The following is a 25,313-nucleotide window of genomic DNA, read 5'->3' on the forward strand; positions in this document are numbered from 1 at the left end:
TCGTATTTTAGACGCCATTCATCACACCCAATGTCACTGTACATAGAAAACCACATTAACACACTATAGGCTAACTTGTGCATTCACTACTGCGGGAACAGACAAAGAGTTCTGTTGGGCTTTATATGCAAAATGCTTTAATTGCTCGGATTATCAGTACTTGATTTGGGCAGGAGCTCACCAGAGGACCGGCACCTCAAATGATCTTCTGCTTGGGTTCCTGCACCTCTTATAGAATATTAGCTCAAAAGTAGTGAGGAGTTCCTGCACCTCTTATAGAATATTAGCTCAAAAGTAGTGAGGAGTTCCTGCACCTCTTATAGAATATTAGCTCAAAAGTAGTGAGGAGTTCCTGCACCTCTTATAGAATATTAGCTTAAAAATAGTGAGGAGTTCCTGCACCTCTTATAGAATATTAGCTCAAAAGTAGTGAGGAGTTCCTGCACCTCTTATAGAATATTAGCTCAAAAGTAGTGAGGAGTTCCTGCACCTCTTATAGAATATTAGCTCAAAAGTAGTGAGGAGTTCCTGCACCTAAACATAAACAGTATCGGCACCTATTTCATTCCAAGTCAAGCACAGCTGATTATTATGCCTGGCATGTTCACGTGTTCATTCTGCAATTGGAATATCTGATTGGTTCAGCTGCAGCGTTCTATCATGCATATAATCAATGTCAGACGAGTCCTTTCATTTCACAATGCTCAATTCCAAGTCTTAATTGGGACTTAATGTCCATTGGAAATGGCAAAATGAAGACTATAATTTCCCATTGCCACATTACATTAATTATCAATGCTTGGTAAACAATGGCTTCAGTTCGGGCCATGCTCAGCCACAGCCCAATAGGCCCAGTGTTGCTGATCTTATCTCCATTAGCATCTACTGTATGCAGTTAGAAGAAAAGCGTAATTAGCAGTGCTACTGCGGGCGGACGTCTCTTCAGAAAAATCACGTTGATTGCTCATTAGTGTCTAATGAAAATGTAACCAGCCATAGACTCGTGTTAGAAGTTCTCATCATGGTTCACGCTCATACACAGGTAGCAGTTCTTTGACATTTCCAAATGTAGAATAAAAGGATGTGAACTATAAGCGTGCATTGTGCTCATGTGATTTAATGTCAATACGTATTGAGCAGGCTTGGCAGAGAGATAAAGAGAGAGCGAGAGAGAGAGAGAGAGAGAGACAGAGAAATAGAAAGAGATGAAGCAAGAGAGAAAAAAACAGAGTGAGAGAAAGAGGGGGAGAGAGAAGAGAGAAAGAGAGAGAAATAAAGACATAGAGAGATAGAGATAGAGAGAGACTCCAGTGTTGATAAGTCTCACATGCTCTTCTGCTCCAGTTCCAGGAGAGATACATGCTATGATGTTACATAAAGCCATCTAGTTGCGTCATGCAAACTACTCTGTGCTGGACGGGGATGTTGATGGTGTTCGGTTCACTGCCTGTGTACGTGTTAGTGTGTGTATGTGTGCATCTGTGGGAAGGAAGGATAGCACACAAACTGGCTGACTATAATGTCCAACTAAATGCTTACTTACAGGTTCCTTCTTGGCAATGCAACAACAATAAGAAATAATTCAATATACAAATATGATGTGATCTTCCTGTCTCTAGTGGTGTGGGGGCTGTGCTTTGGCAAAGTTGCTGGGGTTATATCCTGCCTGTTTGGCCCTGTCCGGGGGGTATCGTCAGACGGGGCCACAGTGTCTCCCGACCCCTCCTGTCTCAGCCTCCAGTATTTATGCTGCAATAGTTTATGTCTCTTTAACTTCATCTGGTTTTCCTTTCCAAATAAAGTTGAATATTTGTTTTCTCATATGATTTGAAACAGGATTCTCCTAGTCGTAGTAAATATGTGAACTGCGATATCATGAAATAATTAATTAGGGTAATCTTCCAGTAAATTGATAGGTGTTTCCCTCTCCACGGTTTCAAAATTCAGTTTTCCTACGTTTTCCATCAAAGGTAATAGTTGCAAGATTTCTCAACTTTTCTGGGATATGTACACCATTTCAAACAGCTCTAAAAGGGTATTATCATTTCCACAATTTCACAGTATTATTCCAACCTCATAGTGTATTCAAAACACAGAAAAATCATGTCTTTGACTGCACTGGGCCTTTAAGCGATGTAAGTAGCTAGTTGATTTAATTCCTCTCCTAATAACGGTCTAATCATAAAAGTGTTCATTGACACTTTCACCTCATTACAGTTCACCTTTCCAAAACTTCTGTTAGAATTTCCACTGTATTTTCAAAATGCACACCATGGCCACTTCAGGTAGTAAAGACCAATGACGAGTCATACTCATATCAAGACATAAAATACCCATGTCACAACCACAACAATGTACTTCACAACCCTACCAGAGGCTGTGTTACCCGTTGAGTTATTCTGCAATTGCAGTGTCAGAAGTTAACTCCAGTGGGTGACAGCTCAGAGACGGCCCTAAAAAGATAGCGCCGCCGCCCCCTCGCAGGCGGGGAGGGAAGCTGTAATTTTGAGTGGTTTGAAGTGCACAAGGGAAGTGTGCAATCACGACCCCCTCTGACTGTCCTTATTTACTGTAACACAGTCCTACTGGGAACCCGGTCCTCCTCAATCACATGCAAATGTCATTTCTGTTCCCGGGTTTGCCACAGCAACAGCCCACCCACAGACTGGGGCATTTGCATGTGAAGATTGCGCTGGGGGGTGGGGGGTGTAAAGGGTAGGTAAGTGGGAGGTGGGAGAGCGCTGTGTATGCATATTCAACAACCACTTCTTGCAGTTGTGTAACCATCTTATGTCACAATGCAGGTTTCCTCAAGTTTTCACACAACCTTGTAAACCTCGTGCACATACTGTACACTAATACTGTACACATACACACACTCCAATCCTCAACATCCACACATACATTTAGCCTGTGTCTTGTACTGTATTGATGAACTCTATGCTGTTTTGTTCACTGAGCAGTCAACTTATATATTCCCACAAGGCAGTAGACACAACCAGCCATGGTCTTACAGCCACAGTTGAAGAAGGACGTTGTAGGATTGGTCAATTCTTTCTTCCATGTCCTCCCCTGAGTGCTAAGCCACTGAGCGTTTTCCCAACGAAACAACACCTCAATCTATTTCTTGGATTGTTCCGATTTACAGAGACGGTTCAGGTTGAGAGACTATTTTCTTCAAAGGGTTAAAACCTCTTGAGACAGATGCACAAACACAGGGCTAAATAAATGGTTGTGATTGGCTAATCACAAACTGCGCTGACTGGCCTTGACGCCCACCAGGAAGCAACCAAAATGGCTTGTAATGGAGAAAAATAGGAACTTTCATCACCTACTCTATCTTCAACATCATTGTTGTGAGTTAGTACTGGTACTAGAGTTAGTACTGGTCATAGACTGTTCTCTCTACTATCGCATGGCAAGTGGTACCGGAGTGCCAAGTCTAGGACCAAAAGGATTCTCAACAGTTTTTACCCCCAAGCCACCAGACTCCTGAACAGTTAATCAAATGGCTACCCGGACTATTTGCATTGTGTGCCCCTCCCCCAACCCCTTTTTTACGCTAATGCTACTCTCTGTTTATCATATATGCATAGTCACTTTAACTATACATCCATGTACATACTACCTCAATTAGCCCGACTAATCGGTGCCTTCGCACCTTGGCTACCCGGACAATATGCATTGTGTCCGCCACCTGCCACCCACCACCCGCCAACCTCTCTTTTGCCCTACTGCTACTCTCTGTTTATCATATATGCAAAGTCACTTTAACCATACCTACAGTTGAAGTTTACATACACTTAGGTTGGAGTCATTAAAACTTGTTTTTCAACCACTCCACAAATTTCTTGAAAACAAACTATATTTTTGGCAAGTCGGTTAGGACATCTACTTTGTGCATGAAATAAATAAAAGCTGAAGTAAATCATTCTCTCTACTATTATTCTGACATTTCACATTTTTAAAATAAAGTGGTGATTCTAACTGACCTAAGACAGAGCATTTTTACAAGGATTAAATGTCAGGAATTGTGAAAAACTGAGTTTAAATGTATTTGGCTAAGGTGTATGTAAACCTCCGACTTCAACGCTACATGTACATACTACCTCAATCAGCCCGACTAACCGGTGCCTGTATATAGTCTCCTCTGTTATAGTCTCGCTACTGTATATAGCCTCGCCACTGTTATAGTCTCGCTACTGTATATAGTCTCCTCTGTTATAGTCTCGCTACTGTATATAGCCTCACCACTGTTATAGTCTCGCTACTGTATATAGCCTCGCCACTGTTATAGTCTCGCTACTGTATATAGCCTCGCCACTGTTATAGTCTCGCTACTGTATATAGCCTCGCCACTGTTATAGTCTCGCTACTGTATATAGCCTCGCCACTGTTATAGTCTCGCTACTGTATATAGCCTCGCCACTGTTATAGTCTCGCTACTGTATATAGCCTCGCTACTGTTATAGTCGCTACTGTATATAGCCTCGCCACTGTTATAGTCTCGCTACTGTATATAGCCTCGCCGCTGTTATAGTCTCGCTACTGTATATAGCCTCGCCACTGTTATAGTCTCGCTACTGTATATAGCCTCGCCACTGTTATAGTCTCGCTACTGTATATAGCCTCGCCACTGTTATAGTCTCGCTACTGTATATAGCCTCGCCACTGTTATAGTCTCGCTACTGTATATAGCCTCGCCGCTGTTATAGTCTCGCTACTGTATATAGCCTCGCCGCTGTTATAGTCTCGCTACTGTATATAGCCTCGCCACTGTTATAGTCTCGCTACTGTATATAGCCTCGCCACTGTTATAGTCTCGCTACTGTATATAGCCTCGCCACTGTTATAGTCTCGCTACTGTATATAGCCTCGCCACTGTTATAGTCTCGCTACTGTATATAGCCTCGCCACTGTTATAGTCTCACTACTGTATATAGCCTCGCCACTGTTATAGTCTCGCTACTGTATATAGCCTCGCGCTGTTATAGTCTCGCTACTGTATATAGCCTCGCCACTGTTATAGTCTCGCTACTGTATATAGTCTCGCTACTGTATATAGCCTCGCCACTGTTATAGTCTCGCTACTGTATATAGCCTCGCTACTGTATATAGCCTCGCCACTGTTATAGTCTCGCTACTGTATATAGCCTCGCTACTGTATATAGCCTCGCTACTGTATATAGCCTCGCCGCTGTTATAGTCTCGCTACTGTATATAGCCTCGCCACTGTTATAGTCTCACTACTGTATATAGCCTCGCCACTGTTATAGTCTCGCTACTGTATATAGCCTCGCCACTGTTATAGTCTCGCTACTGTATATAGCCTCGCCACTGTTATAGTCTCGCTACTGTATATAGTCTCGCTACTGTATATAGCCTCGCCACTGTTATAGTCTCGCTACTGTATATAGTCTCGCTACTGTATATAGCCTCGCCACTGTTATAGTCTCGCTACTGTATATAGCCTCGCTACTGTATATAGCCTCGCCACTGTTATAGTCTCGCTACTGTATATAGCCTCGCTACTGTATATAGCCTCGCCACTGTTATAGTCTCACTACTGTATATAGCCTCGCCACTGTTATAGTCTCGCTACTGTATATAGCCTCGCCACTGTTATAGTCTCACTACTGTATATAGCCTCGCCACTGTTATAGTCTCGCTACTGTATATAGCCTCGCCACTGTTATAGTCTCACTACTGTATATAGCCTCGCCACTGTTATAGTCTCACTACTGTATATAGCCTCGCCACTGTTATAGTCTCGCTACTGTATATAGCCTCGCTACTGTATATAGCCTCGCCACTGTTATAGTCTCGCTACTGTATATAGCCTCGCTACTGTTATAGTCTCACTACTGTATATAGCCTCGCCACTGTTATAGTCTCACTACTGTATATAGCCTCGCCACTGTTATAGTCTCACTACTGTATATAGCCTCGCCACTGTTATAGTCTCACTACTGTATATAGCCTCGCCACTGTTATAGTCTCGCTACTGTATATAGCCTCGCTACTGTATATAGCCTCGCCACTGTTATAGTCTCGCTACTGTATATAGCCTCGCTACTGTTATAGTCTCGCTACTGTATATAGTCTCGCTACTGTATATAGCCTCGCCACTGTTATAGTCTCGCTACTGTGTATAGTCTCGCTACTGTATATAGCCTCGCCACTGTTATAGTCTCGCTACTGTATATAGCCTCGCTACTGTATATAGCCTCGCCACTGTTATAGTCTCGCTACTGTATATAGCCTCGCTACTGTATATAGCCTCGCTACTGTATATAGCCTCGCCGCTGTTATAGTCTCGCTACTGTATATAGCCTCGCCACTGTTATAGTCTCACTACTGTATATAGCCTCGCCACTGTTATAGTCTCGCTACTGTATATAGCCTCGCCGCTGTTATAGTCTCGCTACTGTATATAGCCTCGCTACTGTTATAGTCTCGCTACTGTATATAGCCTCGCCACTGTTATAGTCTCACTACTGTATATAGCCTCGCCACTGTTATAGTCTCACTACTGTATATAGTCTCGCCACTGTATATAGTCTCGCTACTGTATATAGCCTCGCTACTGTTATAGTCTCACTACTGTATATAGCCTCGCCACTGTTATAGTCTCGCTACTGTATATAGCCTCGCTACTGTTATAGTCTCACTACTGTATATAGCCTCGCCACTGTTATAGTCTCACTACTGTATATAGCCTCGCCACTGTTATAGTCTCACTACTGTATATAGCCTCGCCACTGTTATAGTCTCTACTGTATATAGTCTCGCCACTGTTATAGTCTCTACTGTATATAGCCTCGCCACTGTTATAGTCTCTACTGTATATAGCCTCGCCACTGTTATAGTCTCTACTGTATATAGCCTCGCCGCTGTTATAGTCTCTACTGTATATAGCCTCGCCACTGTTATAGTCTCTACTGTATATAGCCTCGCCACTGTTATAGTCTCTACTGTATATAGCCTCGCCACTGTTATAGTCTCTACTGTATATAGCCTCGCCACTGTTATAGTCTCTACTGTATATAGCCTCGCCACTGTTATAGTCTCTACTGTATATAGCCTCGCCACTGTTATAGTCTCTACTGTATATAGCCTCGCCACTGTTATAGTCTCTACTGTATATAGCCTCGCCACTGTTATAGTCTCTACTGTATATAGCCTCGCCACTGTTATAGTCTCTACTGTATATAGCCTCGCCACTGTTATAGTCTCTACTGTATATAGCCTCGCCACTGTTATAGTCTCTACTGTATATAGCCTCGCTGCGGTTATTCTTCGCTGTCTTTTTTACAGTTGTTTTTTATTTCTTTATCTATCTATTGTTTACCTAATACCTTTTTTTAACTTAAAAATTGCACTGTTGGTTAGAGCCTGTAAGTAAGCATTTCACTGTAAGCTCTACACCTGTTGGGTTCGGTGCACGTGACAAATAAACTTTGATTTGATTTACTAGCAACTGGGTTGATTTTCCCATCTGATCCAGGTCAGGGCTTTTAACTTGCATTTGCTGACACATTTGATATCTGCTGACTGTGACCTTGATTGAACCGACAGAAAATAAGACAGAAAGAATTGTAATCCTTCACGAGAAGAGCAGCCAATATCCACAATATAAACTGTAATATTGTGGATATCTAGTTTTCGCAGCTTGATAAGCCCAAAATAGAGTTGTATTTTTTCATTGAGATCTGAAATCAATAACCAATTGAAGTTGGGCCCAGAGAGCCCTAAGCGCTAATATCTCCCGCAGGCTCCTCCATTGAAGCCCCACTACATTAACAGTAATGTAAGCTCTTAAAACACAAAGTGACAGGGGACACTGAGGCCTTATTCTCCCCCTGCTTCGATCTTCCCTTCAGGGGCCGATTCCCTCTGCCAGGACAGGAAATAAGCACACGTCACCCCAGAGAGAGACGAGAGGGGAGGTAGAGAGATGAACAACATATTGTGTCTACCTGAATCGCCTTACTAAAAGTGACAAGAGTCCATTTCCCATGTGTGTTGAGGAAAACTCCATTTAAGTGATCAAAATAGTTAACACTTGGACTCCCAACGGGGAGAGAAGGAGCTCAAAGGTGAAAAACAAAGACAGCCTACAGTACGAAAAAATATAAGAGAGAGAACTACACAGAAGTAGGGAGAAGTAGTTCCTCCTTTTATCTTCTCTGTACTTGTGAGGTGGAGAGGAGGAGGAAAGCTCCTCTGAGTGTGATGGATGGTGCTCATGAAGACGGCAAGAAAGAAATCTCAACGTTGAAACAATGACCGATGAGGCAACTGCGGCAGAGGTGGGATGATTGATATGGGTGACAAACGCCGTTAGCCGTGGTGACAGGGAAGGCCGTGATGAGCCCGGGCCGGATGACACTTCAGCGCTCTGCGGGAATGCCATTTACTCATCTCAAGGAAGGCGTTCCTAATATTGTCCCTGGTACCTAAAATAATATGGTCACTTTAGGGATTAGGCGGAGGTCACATTCTGTATGTTAATGACAAACAGGAAGTGATTTATCATACACTGTAGTGTGGAGTCACTGAAGCATGTTTTGCACCTACTGCTTTCTGCTGTGAGTCTTGGCTTGTTTCAGTATTGTTATTGAAATTCAATTACAGAGGGTGTATTAACACATTGTAGGTAAATGTGGTTTCATCCTATTCAAACTGTCATCATTTGATTTTATGCTAAATTACTCGCAACTGCTCTTGCTAGTTTTCTAAAGAGACAGAACAAGCATGAGTCAACAGTCATTAGCTACACTCGCTGGTACAGGTGATTACCAGAATGCCCACAGTAATTACAATGAGGAGTATGTGAGTATGTGAGTAGAATGTATAGGTCTATGTGAGAAAACCTGATGAGAAATACAAAGCATTGCTGCCTTTGCATGGCACATCTGCGGTGCTTGAATTGCCTAATGTACTACATGAGTCCAAATTCTATTTTCCCCAGTCATTTGTCATATTGATCTCGACTACAAGGTAATAGACATTTTGGCTGCCGTAATGTTTACGCCCACTGTTGCAAAGATTATAGTGCACCTCTGCTCTGTTGCCTTTGTGCCATCTAGTGCAGAGAGAGGGGGGTGGCTGGGGGCCATGCCAAGCTCCAGCCTGGCAATGCAGGCAGCCGCAAGGCGAGCACCCATCTGACAGGTTCCCCTGGGGCCACTGAAAGAGGCAAACGATAGCTGGCAGCACCAGGTTTATTACCTATGCATTATTCACAGACAACGATAATTATCTGTCTGTCATTGGCAGAGAGACACAAAAAGCTCAGGTGTAAATGGGACTTGGTGCTTTACACACTGCACTGATTAATGACGGTTAGAAAACAACATGGATCTAGCAAATGAAAAACAGCCCTGCTAGGCCGTGTGAGGGACTGCTGAAGGAGGGGGGTCCTCCATCTTGACTGAGGGTGAGCACTATCGCCACGCCGTTAGTCACGTTTATATTTAGATGGGGAGGAAGAGGAGCATCGAGGTGAGAAATATACACTTTGTTCATGTGTGTGTGTGTGTGTGTGTGTGTGTGTGTGCTCTGTCTGACCCAGAAAAACAGTTGTGGCAATCAGGCGATACATCATGGCAGTGGGGCGACACACTCCAAAATATAAATAACTCACTCTGTGCCAGTTACATGCATAATCACGGAGCAGAGAGAGAGAGAGGGAAACTGCTACTTTATGACCGCCAGCGATTGCAACACACTATTTTCATAGCTGAATTGTTTTATTTTCAAGATTTATCATAACAATTTGGTTTAAGTACAAAAAACCTTTTTGCAAACTAATTAGTTCAAGCAGCATGATTACATTAGTAAGAAAGCAACACATGTATGCCTGGAGAGAGGTGATTACATTAGTAAGAAAGCAACACATGTATGCCTGGAGAGAGGTGATTACAGACTAATCTATGTAACCATTCTTTCACATTGTGAATAACTCTGTTGTTGTTTTGACTGTTAGCATGGATTAATTAAGAAATGTGCAATCCGATTAAGGAGCTGTGAACAGTTACAGGCTCTTACTGTGCTGTCATTTTGTGTCTAGTGACTATTGGTGCTAAACTAAGGACTGCAAGTAATCCATCAGACTTAATCTTGCCAAATATTTGTACCGCTGCCAAAAACATGGATAGGACATTCAGTGCCTGGAAGCCTGTCGTGTTGTGTTCTGTGTGGTAGCTAGACACATCCTGATCACTGCAAGCCTTTGGCAGCCCCATTGTGATAATACTTCAATAACTGATCACCAGAGGGAGTGTGTGTGGGGGGGGTAGAGAGAGGGAGGTAATGGTTGGGGGATAAAACGGGAGGTAAGAAAAGAGGTAAGAAATAGAGATACAAAGAGAGCCAGAGTCCTTGCCATTGAGACAAAAAAGTGGGTGCCAACCTGGAAGTAATTAAAGTATTTTCCGTGGTTCAACACTGCTAATCAGGCTCGGTGGTAATTAGAGAAGCTCCATGTTTGTTTAAAATGGGAAATTATAACCAGAGAGAGAAGGACACTGCAGACAAATAGGGTTTAATCTCATCTCAGCCTGGTGGAGGCTGTGTGGTGCAGAGCACAGAGAGACAGAAGACCGGACAGTAGGACGGTGTGCAGAGAGACAGACAGTGTTGAATCTCATCTCTGCCTGGAAGAGGCTGTGTGGTGCAGAGCACAGAGAGGCAGAGAGACAGAGAGACCGAAGGATGGACAGTAGGACAGTGTGCAGACAGACAGACACAGTTTTTAATCTCATGTCTGACTGGTGGAGGCTATGTGGTTCAGGGCACAGAGACAGCAGGCTGGAGAGCAGTGGGGGATCTTGGCTGAACAGAAAGGGCAGATAATACAGGACAGCAGAGGATGACCTTTCACTACTCACACCGGAGCCAATGGCAGAGCAGGGGGATGGAGGGAGGAGGGAGGAGGGCACAGGGGTTTTGGACAGACTCTAGACCCTACCTCCTGCACCCCTGTCTTTCGTCACAACCCCGGCCTCTGCGTCAGGAAGGTCACGTCACCACCCTGAGGTATGAATGCTGACAGGTCAGGGTAACTGTCATAAGAATGAGCAGGGCGACCATCGCATCGATCCAGGCCTCTTAGTATAGGGCCATGTGGTTCAACTTTGCTGGACTAATTTCTTATTGCTTTACAAGAGTACAGGACAGTACAGAGGATCTCATCATGCCAAAGATGATTATGCTTGGGTGAACAACCTCATATACTATCTAGGACTCTTCATAGGTTGAGACTTCCCTACAGCGACTAAATGACACGCGATTACATTCAATTATCATGTCATTCATCCACAATGATTTTCTATGGCGTTGCATTCTATTACTCAATGCATCCCATATTCCATAGTGCATCCATCAGTATGTTTATGGTAAAGCCTGTGCCCTTTTTCATTATTCCTTTTTTATTTCACCTTTATTTAACCAGGGAGGCCGGTTGAGAACAAGTTCTCATTTTCAACTGCGACCTGGCAAAGATAAAGCAAAGCAGTGTGGCAAAACAACAACACAGAGTTACACACAACAACAAAAAACATACAGTCAATAACACAATAGAAAAATCTATGTACAGTGTGTGCAAATGTAGAAGAGTAGGGAGGTAAGGCAATAAATAGGCAATAGAGGCAAAATAATTACAATTTAGCATTAACACTGGAGTGATAGATGTACAGTTGATGATGTTCAATTAGAGATACTGAGGTGCAAAAGAGCAAGAGGATAAATAACAAGGTAAATAATGAGGTAGTTGGGTGTGCTATTTACAGATTGGCTGTGTACAGGTACAGTGATCGGTAAGCTGCTCTGACAGCTGGTGCTTAAAGTTAGAGAGGGAGATATAAGACTCCAGCTTCAGTGATTTTTGCAATTCGTTCCAACCATTGGCAGCAGAGAACTGGAAGGAAAGGCGGCCAAAGGAAGTGTTGGCTTTGGGGATGACCAGTGAAATATACCTGCGGGAGCACATGCTACGGGTGGGTGTTGCTATGGTGACCAGTGAGCTGAGATAATGTGGGGCTTTACCTAGCAAAGACTTATAGATTACCTGGAGCCAGTGGGTTTGGCGACGAATATGTAGTGAGGGCCAACCAACGAGAGCATACAGGTCGCAGTGGTGGGTAGTATATGGGGCGTATGAGACAAAACGGATGGCGCTGTGATAGACTACATCCAGTTTGCTGAGTAGAGTGTTGGAGGCTATTTGAGAAATGATATCGCCGAAGTCAAGGATCGGTAGGATAGTCAGTTTTACGAGGGTATGTTTGGCAACATGAGCATTGTTGCGAAATAGGAAGCAGATTCTAGATTTAATTTTGGATTGGAGATGAATAATGTGAGTCTGGAAGGAAAGTCTAACCAGACATCTAGGTATTTGTAGTTGTCCACATAGTCAGAACCACCCAGAGTAGTGATGCTGGTCTGGCGGGCGGGTGCAGGCAGCGATCAGATGAAGAGCATGCATTTAGCTAGGTTTACTAGCATTTAAAAGCAATTGTAGGCCACTGAAGGAGTGCTGTACGACAATGAAGCTCATCTGGAGATTTGTTAACATAGTGTCCAAAGAAGGGCCAGATGTATACAGAATGGTGTTGTGTGCATATAGGTGGATCAGAGAATCACCAGCAGCAAGAGCGACATCATTAATATATACAGAGAAAAGAGCCGGCCCTAGAATTGAACCCTGTGGCACCCCCATAGAGACTGCCAGAGGTCTGGAAAACAGGCCCTCCGATTTGACACACTGACCTCTGTCTGAGAAGTAGTTGGTGAACCAGGCAAGGCAGTCATCTGCCGACAAGAATGTGGTGATTGACAGAGTCGAAAGCCTGGGTCATGTCGATGAAGACGGCTGCACAGTACTGTCTTTTATCGACGGTAGTTGTGATATCGTTTAGGACCTTGAGCTTGGCTGAGGTGCACCCATGACCAGCTCGGAAACCACATTGCATAGCGGAGAAGGTACGTGGGATTCAAAATATTCCGTGATCTGTTTCTTAAATGTGACTTTCGAAGATTTTAAAAAGGCAGGGCAGGACGGATATACAGTGGGGAGAACTGTATTTGATACCCTGCCAATTTTGCAGGTTTTCCTACTTACAAAGCATGTAGAGGTCTGTAATGTTTATCATAGGTACACTTCAACTGTGAGAGACGGTATCTCAAACAAAAATCCAGAAAATCACAGTATGATTTTAAAGTAATTAATTTGAATTTTATTGCATGACATGAGTATTTGATCACCTACCAACCAGTAAGAATTCCGGCTCTCACAGACCTGTTTGCTTTTCTTTAAGAAGCCCTCCTGTTCTCCACTCATTACCTGTATTAACTGCACCCGTTGGAACTCGTTACCTGTATAAAAGTCACCTGTCCACACACTCAATCAAACAGACTCCAACCTCTCCACAATGGCCAAGACCAGAGAGCTGTGTAAGGACATCAGGGTTAAAATTGTAGACCTGCACAAGGCTGGGATGGGCTACAGGACAATAGGCAAGCAGCTTGGTGAGAAGGCAACAACTGTTGGCGCAATTATTAGAAAATGGAAGAAGTTCAAGATGACGGTCAATCATGCTCGGTCTGGGGCTCCATGCAAGATCTCACCTCGTGGGGCATCAATGATCATGAGGAACGTGAGGGATCAGCCCAGAACTAGACGGCAGGACCTGGTCAATGACCTGAAGAGCGCTGGGACCACAGTCTCAAAGAAAGCCATTAGTAATACACTACGCCGTTATGGATTAAAATCCTGCAGCGCACGCAAGGTCCCCCTGCTCAAGCCAGTGCATGTCAAGGACCTTCTGAAGTTTGCCAATGACTATCTGGATGATCCAGAGGAGGAATGGGAGAAGTGAGACATGTGGTCTGATGAGACAAAAATAGAGATTTTTGGTCTAAACTCCACTCGCCGTATTTGGAGGAAGAAGAGGGATGAGGACAACCCCAAGAACACCATCCCAACCGTGAAGCATGGAGGTGGAAACATCCTTCTTTGGGGATGATTTTCTGCAAAGGGGACAGGACGACTGCACCGTATTGAGGGGAGGATGGATGGGACCATGTATCTCGAGATCTTGGCCAACAACCTCCTTCCCTCAGTAAGAGCATTGCAGATGGGTCGTGGCTGGGTCTTCCAGCATGACAATGACCCGAACCACACAGCCAGGGCAACTAAGGAGTGGCTCCATAAGAAGCATCTCAAGGTCCTGGAGTGGCCTAGCCAGTCTCCAGACCTGAACCCAATAGAAAATCTTTGGAGGGAGCTGAAAGTCCGTATTTTCCAGCGACAGCCCCGAAACCTGAAGGATCTGGAGAAGGTCTGTATGGAGGAGTGGGCCAAAATCCCTGCTTCAGTGTGTGCAAACCTGGTCAAGAACTACAGGAAATGTATGATCTCTGTAATTGCAAACAAAGGTTTCTGTACCAAATATTAAGTTCTGTTTTTCTGATGTATCAAATACTTATGTCATGCATTAAAATGCAAATTAATTACTTAAAAATCATACAATGTGATTTTCTGGATTTTTGCTTTAGATTCCGTCTCTCACAGTCGAAGTGTACCTATCATAACAATTATAGACCTCTACATGCTTTGTAAGTAGGAAACCTGCAAAATCGGCAGTGTATCAAATACTTGTTCTCCCCACTGTAGGTCTGTAACAGTATGGGTCTCGAGTGTCTCCCCCTTTGAAGAGGGTGATGACCGCGGCAGATTTCCAACCTTTGGGGATTTCAGACGATACGAAAGAGAGATTGAACAGGCTAGTACTAGGGGTTGCAACAATTTCAGCTGATAATTTTGGAAAGAGATGGTCCAGAATGTCTAGCCCAGCTGATTTCTAGGGATCCAGATTTTGCAGCTCTTTCAGAACATAGGCTGTCTGGATTTGGATGAAGGAGAAGTGGGGGAGTGGGACTTGGGCAAGTTTCTGCAGGGGGTGCTGAGCTGTTGGCCAGGGGTAGCCAGGTGGAAAGCATGGCCAGCCATAGAAAAATGCTTATTGAAATTGGTGGTGACAGTGTTTCCTAGCTTCAGTGCAGTGGGCACCTGGGAGGAGGTGCTCTTATTCTTCATGGACTTTACAGTGTCCCAATTTTTTTTAAATTAGTGCTACAGGATGCAAGTTTCTGTTTGGAAAAGTTAGCCTTAGCTTTCCTAACTGACTGAGTATACTGGTTCCTGACTTCCTGAAAAGTTGCATATTGCGGGAGCTATTCGATGCTAATGCAGAACGCCACAGGATGTTTTTGTGCTGGTCAAGGGCAGTCAAGTCTGGAGTGAACCAAGGGCTATAACTGTTCTTAGTTCTACTTTTTTTGAATGGGACATGCTTATTTAAGATGGCAAGGAAAGCACTTTTAAAGAGCAACCAGGCATCCTCTACTGACTGGATGAGGTCAATATCCTTCCAGGATAGCCGAGACAGGTCGATTAGAAATTCCTGCTTGCTGAAGTGTTTTAGGGAGCGTTTGACAGTGATGAGGGGTGGTCGTTTTGACCGCGGACCCATCATGTACGCAGGCAATGAGGCAGTGATCGCTGAGATCCTGGTTGAAGACAGCAGAGGTGTATTTGGAGGGCAAATTGGTCAGGATGATATCTAAGAGGGTGCCCATGGTTACGGATTTAGGGTTGTACCTGGTAGGTTCATTGATAATTTGTGTGAGATTGAGGGCATCAAGCTTAGATTGTAGGACGGCCGGGGTGTTAAGCATATCCCAGTTTAGGTCACCTAACAGTACGAGCTCTGAAGATAGTTGGGGGGCAATCAATTCACATATGGTGTCCAGGGCACAGCTGGGGGCTGAAGGGGGTCTATAACAAGCGTCAACGGTGAGAGGCCTGTTTCTGGAAAGGTGGATTTTAAAAAGTAGAAGCTCAAATTGTTTGGGCACAGACCTGGATACAAAGACAGAACTCCGCAGGCTATCTCTGCAGTAGATTGCAACTCTGCCACCTTTGGCAGTTCTATCTTGTCGGAAAATGTTATAGTAAGGGATGGAAATTTCAGGGTTTTTGGTGGTCTTCCTAAGCCAGGATTCAGACACGGCTAGGACATCCGGGACGGCAGAGTGTGCTAAAGCAGTGAATAAAACAAACTTAGGGAGGAGGCTTCTAATGTTAACATGCATGAAATCAAGGCTTTTACGGTTACAGAAGTTTTTAAAAATGAGAGCGCCTGGGGAATGGGAGTGGCAAGGAAGAATAGATTCAAGGCATAATGTACACACGAAGGTATGGTAGGATGAGAGTACCGTGGAGGTAAACCTCAGCATTGAATGATGATGAGGGAGGTTTGGTCTCTACAGGCACCAGTTAAGCCAGGTGAGGTCACCGCATGTGTGGGGGGTGGAACAAAAGGGCTATCTAAAGCATATTGAGCAGGGCTAGGGGCTCTATGGTGAAATAAGACAAAAGTCACTAACCAAAACAGCAATAGACAAGGCATTTTGACATTAGGGAGAGGCATGTGTAGCCAAGTGATCATAAGGTCCAACGAGTAGCACTAGATGAGTCAGGGAGCCAATTCCATAGTCACTGCTAAGTCAGGCAAGCTAGAGACATGGTGTTTCAGACAGCTAGCGGGCCGGGGCTAGCAGATGGGCATCCGGCAACGTTGCAACGGAAGAGCCTGTTGAGACCACCTCGGACAGTTACGTCAGCAGACCAGTCGTGATGGATCGGCGGGGCTCCGTGTCGGCAGTAAAGGGCCCAGGCCAATTGGCAAAAGAGGTATTGTAACGGTAGGAATCCGGAGATGTTGTAGAGAAAAAGCAGTTCAATATGCTCTGTTGATATTACGCTGTGCAGACTGGCAGGAATTGACCGGGATGAGGCTTGCTGATGTCCGAGTTAACGGTGAGGACCGCTAGTGGTGGCTAACTGACTACTAGCTAGTAGCTAGGTAGCTGCCTAGCTTCTGAAGGGTGTTAAAAATAGCAGATCCATACCACATTGGGTGAGGTTGGCTGCAGGAGAGTATATTTAGTCTGTAGATGGAAAGTGAGATTAAAATATATACAAAATATATATGAAAAAAACAATATATACATGGGACTAGACGGAACAAGACAAAGACACCCGTCCGACTGCTACGCCATCTTGGAGTGACTTGGTTATGCAAGTGTCAGAAGCATGTTATTCTGATGAATATTACATTTCCAGGCATCCAGTCTCTGGACAATAAACAACAGCAAATTGAAAATCACCATTAACAGTTATTTAGGATGGGGTGTCAGGTAGCCTAGTGGTTAGAGCGTTGGGCCTGTAACCAAACGGTTGTTGGATTGAATCCCTGAGCTGACAGGGTAAACATCTGCCGTTCTTTTCCTGAACAAGGCAGTTAACCCACTGTTCCTAAGTCATCATTGTAAATAAGAATTTGTTCTTAAAACCTGTTACGGATGATGCGAATTTTCGCAGCTTTTTGTAAAAAATCGCGCAACATTTCAACGTCCTGCTACTCATGCCAGGAATATAGTATATGCATATGATAAGTATGTGTGTATAGAAACCACTCTGAAGTCTCTAAAACTGGTTAAATCGTGTCTGTGGCTATAACAGAACGTGTTTAGGAGTAAAAATCCCTGGGAAAACTGGTCACCAAAAACACAAAAAAAATATTTATCCGCCAGTCAATGTATTGTCTAAGGCGATAGAAAATAGATGAGGTTCCCATTACAATGCCTACAGCTTCCACACGATGCCGCCAGTACTGGCATCTCATGGCTGGTTTATCCTTGGTGAGATGACGTATAGGCACATCCTGTCTTGGGGCGAACCGGAGGAAGTTATGAAAGTGAAAAATGGCCGATGATTTCAAGACTTGCTGCTATCGAATACAGAACGCCCCGTGATCAATTTGATCGATTATTAACGTTTATTAATACCTAAAGTTGGTTTACAAAAGTAGTTTGAAGTGATTTGTAAAAGTTTATAGGCAACTTTTTTCATTTTAAAAAGTGACGTTGCGTCTTGAAAAGGTGATTTTTCCTGGATCAGACCGGCCTTCATAAAATGACATTTTGGGGATACAATGACGGATTTAATCGGAAAAAAGACCCAATTGTGATGTTTATGGGACATATAGGAGTGCCAACAAAGAAGCTCGTCAAAGGTAATGAATGTTTTATATTTTATTTCTGCGTTTTGTGTAGCGCCGGCTACCGCAAAATCTTTTGTTTAGGTCTCGTTCAGGTATTTTGGGGGGTGCATGCTATCAGATAATAGCTTCTCATGCTTTTGCCGAAAAGCATTTTACAAATCTGACATGTTGGCTAGATTCACAACGAGTGTAGCTTTAATTGAGTATCTTGAGTGTGTGTTTTAATGAAAGTTTGAGTTTTATCGAATACTATAGGTGGCGCTCTGAAATATCCGCTGATTTGGTTCCTTTGCAGGAACCACATCCGTAACAGGTTTTAACTGACTTGCCTAGTTAAATCAAACATTTTTTTAAAGGATGGGAGTTGAAGGATGGCTTTTATTGTACGGCAGTGAGTCACCTAAGTGGTTGGTTGCTAGTAAATTGGTTGTGATGACCTGCCGTGATGAACCCTATTTCATGTGCAGGCCCATGCTCCAGTCCTGCCACTCATCTTGGACCTTTTTATTCTTATTGTGCTTGGTAGGGACGTCTACTGCTGAGGTAGAAAGCTTCAGGGCACCAAAAGTAGGCTACTGACAGGAAACGTGTCTCTCTCTGAAGTGCTCATTAGGGTTGGCACATCCCTCCTCATCAAACAGACTATGACAACAATGTGCATGCGTTGTGTTTATTAGCCAGGATGGGAGGAACAGAGCTTCTGGAACTCAAAGACTATACATTTTCGATTTTTATCATTAACTACTATTTTATTTATTTATTTAATTTTTATTTAACTAGGCATGTCAGTTAACACATTCTTATTTACAATGACTACGTCTCCTGCAGGTACGGGGCTGGGATAAAAAATAAATAAATGTAGGACAAAACACACATCATGACAAGAGAGACACGACAATACTACATAAAGAGAGACCTACAGTAAGATAACTACATCATGGCAGCAACACATGACAACACAGCATGTTAGCAACAACAACACGGCAGTGACACAACATGGCAGCAGCACAACATGGTAGCAACACAAAACATGGTGCAAACATTGTTAGGCACAGAAAACAGCACAAAGGGCAAGAAGGTAGAGACAACAATACATCAGTGTCAGTAAGATTGTCCATGATTTAGTCTTCGAAAGAAGAGATGGCAATAAAACTGTCCACTTTAAGTGTTTTTGCAGTTTGTTCCAGTCGCTAGCTGCAGCGAACTGAAAAGAGGAGCGACCCAGGGACGTGCTTTGGGGACCATCAACAGAATGTGACTGGCAGAACGGGTGTTGTGGAGGATGAGGACTGCAGTAGGTATCTCAGATAGGGGGGAGTGAGGCCTAAGAGGGTTTTATAAATAAACATCAACCAGTGGATCCTGCGTTGGGTATACAGAGATGACCAGAGAATAGAGTGCAGTGATGTGTCCTACAGTGTAAGAAGCATTGGTGGCAAATCTGATGGCCAAATGGTAAAGAGCATTTAGCTGCTCGAGAGCACCATCACCTGCCGATCTATAAATGACGTCTCCATAATCTAAAATGGGTAGAATGGTCATCTGAATCAGGGTTCGTTTGGCAGCTGGGGTGAAAGAGGAGCGATTACAACAGAGGAAACCAAGTCTAGATTTAACCTTAGCCTGCAGATTTGAAATGTGCTGAGAGAAGGACAGTGTACCATCTATCTAGACAAACTCACAAGTGCATGTAGGAGGTGAGTACCTCAAGCTCTAAACCTTCAGAGGTAGTAATCACACCGGTGGGGAGAGGGGCATTCTTCTTACCAAACCACATGACCTTTGTTTTGGATGTGTTCAGAACAAGGTTGAGAGGAGAGAAAGCTTGTTTGACACTAAGAAAGCTTCCTTGTAGAACATTTACCACACAATCTGGGGAGGGACCAGCTAAGCATAAGACTGTATCATCTGCATATAGGAGCGGCAGGTAGCATAGTGGTTAGAGCATTGGACTAGTAACCTAAAGGTTGGAAGATTGATGCCCTAAGCTGACAAGGTAGTTAACCCAGTTAACCCACTCTTCCTAGGCTGTCATTGAAAATAAGAATGTGTTCTTATCTGACTTGCCTAGTTAAATAAAGGTAAAATAAAAATATATATAAATGGACAAGAGCACTTCCGACTGCCTGAGCTATGTTGTTGATGTATACGGAACAAAAATATAAAATCAGTCAATTGAAAGAAATTCATTAGACCCTAATCTATGAATTTCACATGACTGGGAATGCAGATATGCCTCTGCTGGTCATAGATACCTTAAAAAAAGGGGACCTCAGGATCTCGTCACGGTATTTCTGGGCATTCAAATTGCCATCAATGCAACACAATATTGTGTTCATTGTCTGTAGATAATGCATGCCCGTACCATAACCCCACCGCCACCATCAAATCAAATCAAATTTTATTTGTCACATACACATGGTTAGCAGATGTTAATGCGAGTGTAGCGAAATGCTTGTGCTTCTAGTTCCGACAATGCAGTAATAAAAAGCAAGTAATCTAACTAACAATTCCAAAAAAAAAAACTGTCTTATACACAGTGTAAGGGGATAAAGAATATGTACATAAGGATATATGAATGAGTGATGGTACAGAGCAGCATAGGCAAGATACAGTAGATGATATCGAGTACAGTATATACATATGAGATAAGTATGTAAACCAAGTGGCATAGTTAAAGTGGCTAGTGATACATGTATTACATAAGGATGCAGTCGATGATATAGAGTACAGTATCAACGTATGCATATGAGATGAACAATGTAGGGTAAGTAACATTATATAAGGTAGCATTGTTTAAAGTGGCTAGTGATATATTTACATCATTTCCCATCAATTCCCATGATTAAAGTGGCTGGAGTAGAGTCAGTGTCATTGACAGTGTGTTGGCAGTAGCCACTCAATGTTAGTGGTGGCTGTTTAACAGTCTGATGGCCTTGAGATAGAAGCTGTTTTTCAGTCTCTCGGTCCCAGCTTTGATGCACCTGTACTGACCTCGCCTTCTGGATGACAGCGGGGTGAACAGGCAGTGGCTCGGGTGGTTGATGTCCTTGATGATCTTTATGGCCTTCCTGTAGCATCGGGTGGTGTAGGTGTCCTGGAGGGCAGGTAGTTTGCCCCGGTGATGCGTTGTGCAGACCTCACTACCTTCTGGAGAGCCTTACGGTTGAGGGCGGTGCAGTTGCCATACCAGGCGGTGATACAGCCCGCCAGGATGCTCTCGATTGTGCATCTGTAGAAGTTTGCGAGTGCTTTTGGTGACAAGCCGAATTTCTTCAGCCTCCTGAGGTTGAAGAGGCGCTGCTGCGCCTTCCTCACGATGCTGTCTGTGTGAGTGGACCAATTCAGTTTGTCTGTGATGTGTATGCCGAGGAACTTAAAACTTGCTACCCTCTCCACTACTGTTCCATCGATGTGGATAGGGGGTGTTCCCTCTGCTGTTTCCTGAAGTCCACAATCATCTCCTTAGTTTTGTTGACGTTGAGTGTGAGGTTGTTTTCCTGACACCACACTCCGAGGGCCCTCACCTCCTCCCTGTAGGCCGTCTCGTCGTTGTTGGTAATCAAGCCTACCACTGTTGTATCGTCCGCAAACTTGATGATTGAGTTGGAGGCGTGCATGGCCACGCAGTCGTGGGTGAACAGGGAGTACAGGAGAGGGCTCAGAACGCACCCTTGTGGGGCCCCAGTGTTGAGGATCAGCGGGGAGGAGATGTTGTTGCCTACCCTCACCACCTGGGGGCGGCCCGTCAGGAAGTCCAGTACCCAGTTGCACAGGGCGGGGTCGAGACCCAGGGTCTCGAGCTTGATGACGAGCTTGGAGGGTACTATGGTGTTGAATGCCGAGCTGTAGTCGATGAACAGCATTCTCACATAGGTATTCCTCTTGTCCAGATGGGTTAGGGCAGTGTGCAGTGTGGTTGAGATTGCATCGTCTGTGGACCTATTTGGGCGGTAAGCAAATTGGAGTGGGTCAAGGGTGTCAGGTAGGGTGGAGGTGATATGGTCCTTGACTAGTCTCTCAAAGCACTTCATGATGACGGATGTGAGTGCTACGGGGCGGTAGTCGTTTAGCTCAGTTACCTTAGCTTTCTTGGGAACAGGAACAATGGTGGCCCTCTTGAAGCATGTGGGAACAGCAGACTGGTATAGGGATTGATTGAATATGTCCGTAAACACACCGGCCAGCTGGTCTGCGCATGCTCTGAGGGCGCGGCTGGGGATGCAGTCTGGGCCTGCAGCCTTGCGAGGGTTAACACGTTTAAATGTCTTACTCACTTCGGCTGCAGTGAAGGAGAGACCGCATGTTTCCGTTGCAGGCCGTGTCAGTGGCACTGTATTGTCCTCAAAGCGGGCAAAAAAGTTATTTAGTCTGCCTGGGAGCAAGACATCCTGGTCCGTGACTGGGCTGGGTTTCTTCCTGTAGTCCGTGATTGACTGTAGACCCTGCCACATACCTCTTGTGTCTGAGCCGTTGAATTGAGATTCTACTTTGTCTCTGTACTGGCGCTTAGCTTGTTTGATAGCCTTGCGGAGGGAATAGCTGCACTGTTTGTATTCAGTCAAGTTACCAGACACCTTGCCCTGATTAAAAGCAGTGGTTCGTGCCTTCAGTTTCACACGAATGCTGCCATCAATCCAAGGTTTCTGGTTAGGGAATGTTTTAATCGTTGCTATGGGAACGACATCTTCAACGCACGTTCTAATGAACTCGCACACCGTATCAGCGTATTCGTCAATGTTGTTGTCTGACGCAATACGAAACATCTCCCAGTCCACGTGATGGAAGCAGTCTTGGAGTGTGGAGTCAGCTTGGTCAGACCAGCGTTGGACAGACCTCAGCGTGGGAGCTTCTTGTTTTAGTTTCTGTCTGTAGGCAGGGATCAACAAAATGGAGTCATGGTCAGCTTTTCCGAAAGGGGGCGGGGCAGGGCCTTATATGCGTCGCGGAAGTTAGAGTAACAATGATCCAGGGTCTTTCCACCCCTGGTTGCGCAATCGATATGCTGATAAAATTTAGGGAGTCTTGTTTTCAGATTAGCCTTGTTAAAATCCCCAGCTACAATGAATGCAGCCTCCGGATAAATCGTTTCCAGTTTGCAGAGAGTTAAATAAAGTTCGTTCAGAGCCATCGATGTGTCTGCTTGGGGGATATATACGGCTGTGATTATAATCGAAGAGAATTCTCTTGGTAGATAATGCGGTCTACATTTGATTGTGAGGAATTCTAAATCAGGTGAACAGAAGGATTTGAGTTCCTGTATGTTTCTTTCATCACACCATGTCACGTTGGCCATAAGGCATACGCCCCCGCCCGTCTTCTTACCAGAAAGATGTTTGTTCCTGTCGGCGCGATGCGTGGAGAAACCCGCTGGCTGCACCGCTTCGGATTGCGTCTCTCCAGTTAGCCATGTTTCCGTGAAGCAGAGAACGTTACAGTCTCTGATGTCCCTCTGGAATGCTACCCTTGCTCGGATTTCATCAACCTTGTTGTCAAGAGACTGGACATTGGCAAGAAGAATGCTAGGGAGTGGTGCACGATGTGCCCGTCTCCGGAGTCTGACCAGAAGACCGCTTCGTTTCCCTCTTTTTCTGAGTCGTTTTTTTTTTTGGTCGCTGCATGTAATCCACTCGGTTACACTGGTTGTAAGGCAGAACACAGGATCCGCATCGCGAAAAACATATTCTTGGTCGTACTGATGGTGAGTTGACGCTGATCTTATATTCAGTAGTTCTTCTCGGCTGTATGTAAAGAAACCTAAGATGACCTGGGGTACTAGTGTAAGAAATAACACGTAAAAAAACAAAAAACTGCATAGTTTCCTAGGAACGCGAAGCGAGGCGGCCATCTCTGTCGGCGCCGGAAGAAGAATGGGGCACTCCATGGGGCACTCTGGGGCACCCACCATGGGGCACTCTGTTCACAACATTGACATCAGCAAACCGCTCGCCCACATGACGCCATACACAGTGTCAAACTCTATAAAACGACATTGGAGGTGGCTTATGGAAGAGAAATTAACATTAAATTCTCTGGCAACAGCTCTGATGGACATTACTACACTCAGCATGCCAATTGCACACTCCCTAAAATCCTTCAGATGTCTGTGGCATTGTGTTGTGTGACAAAATTGCACATTTTAGAGTGGCCTTTTATTGTCCCCAGCACAAGGTGCACCTTTGTGATGATCATGCTGTTTAATCAGCTTCTTGATATGCCATGCCTGTCAGGTGAATGGACTATGTTGTCAAATGAGAAATGCTTACTGACAGGGTAGTAAACAAAAAATATGCACAGCATTTGAGAGAAATACGCTTTTTGTGGGATCTTTTATTTAACACTTTATATGTTGCCTTTATATTTTTGTTCAGTATAAATTGAGAAGAGTGTGGGCCCTAGGGTGGAGCCTTGGGGTACACCCTTGGTAACAGCAGATGTTCTAGCTTTATATACTGCACTCTTTGAGAGAGGTAGTTAGGAAATCAGGCCAAAGACCCCTCAGAGACACCAATACTCCATAGCCGACCCACAAGAATGGAATGGTCTACCATATCAAAAGCTATGGCCAAGTCAATAAAATGGCAGCACAACATTGCTTATAATCAAGGGCAATGGTGGCATAGTTTAGGACTGCAGTGTCACATCTAGCCTATATAGCTAGTTTCTCGAAGAAAATATATGCAGATGTACATATCCTATTTGCTGGGACTGAGGATGAACGGTTTAAGTACCCAATGACATAAGGATATGTTTGAGATAGTAAAGAGAAAGCAGAGCAAGTCAACAGCCTTTTCAATAGTTTCCTTGGAGGAGGCCATTATTTTTCTCCCATCCTGATCTACTCCCAGCCATCCCATAACGTTCTGAGAAACATATGTTTCTTTGAGCCCAATGTGCTAGCTGGCCTCTGCTCTAAAAACACATTTAGTCAGGTTTTCCATGACTCTTTAGATGTGCAACATGATTGTTGTGGCTATCTCTCTCTGTGGATGGATTGTATGGGATGTGTGATCCCATACATGGGATGGTCAAGAAGAAGGACAAAGTGCACCAATGGTAGATTGTCTTACAGCTGCCTCCAAACTGGAGGGCCGTAAAGAGGCTAGCATGAGCTTGCACTCTGATGATTCCCAATGCTAAATGCCATGGTGCCAGATGCCATGGTCATTTTAGTCATAA

At 44.3% G+C, this 25,313-nt stretch overlaps 1 protein-coding gene across 3 annotated transcripts in view; it reads right to left on the bottom strand.

The window, feature by feature from the left end:
* LOC112214183 (synaptotagmin-1) overlaps positions 1-25,313 on the bottom strand; it is a 254,392-nt gene that overhangs the window by 192,301 nt on the left and 36,778 nt on the right. The gene's annotated exons all lie outside the window — the stretch shown is intronic.

The sequence above is a fragment of the Oncorhynchus tshawytscha genome, linkage group LG15 (genome assembly GCF_018296145.1).
Source record: "Oncorhynchus tshawytscha isolate Ot180627B linkage group LG15, Otsh_v2.0, whole genome shotgun sequence".
Classification (NCBI taxonomy): domain Eukaryota; kingdom Metazoa; phylum Chordata; class Actinopteri; order Salmoniformes; family Salmonidae; genus Oncorhynchus; species Oncorhynchus tshawytscha.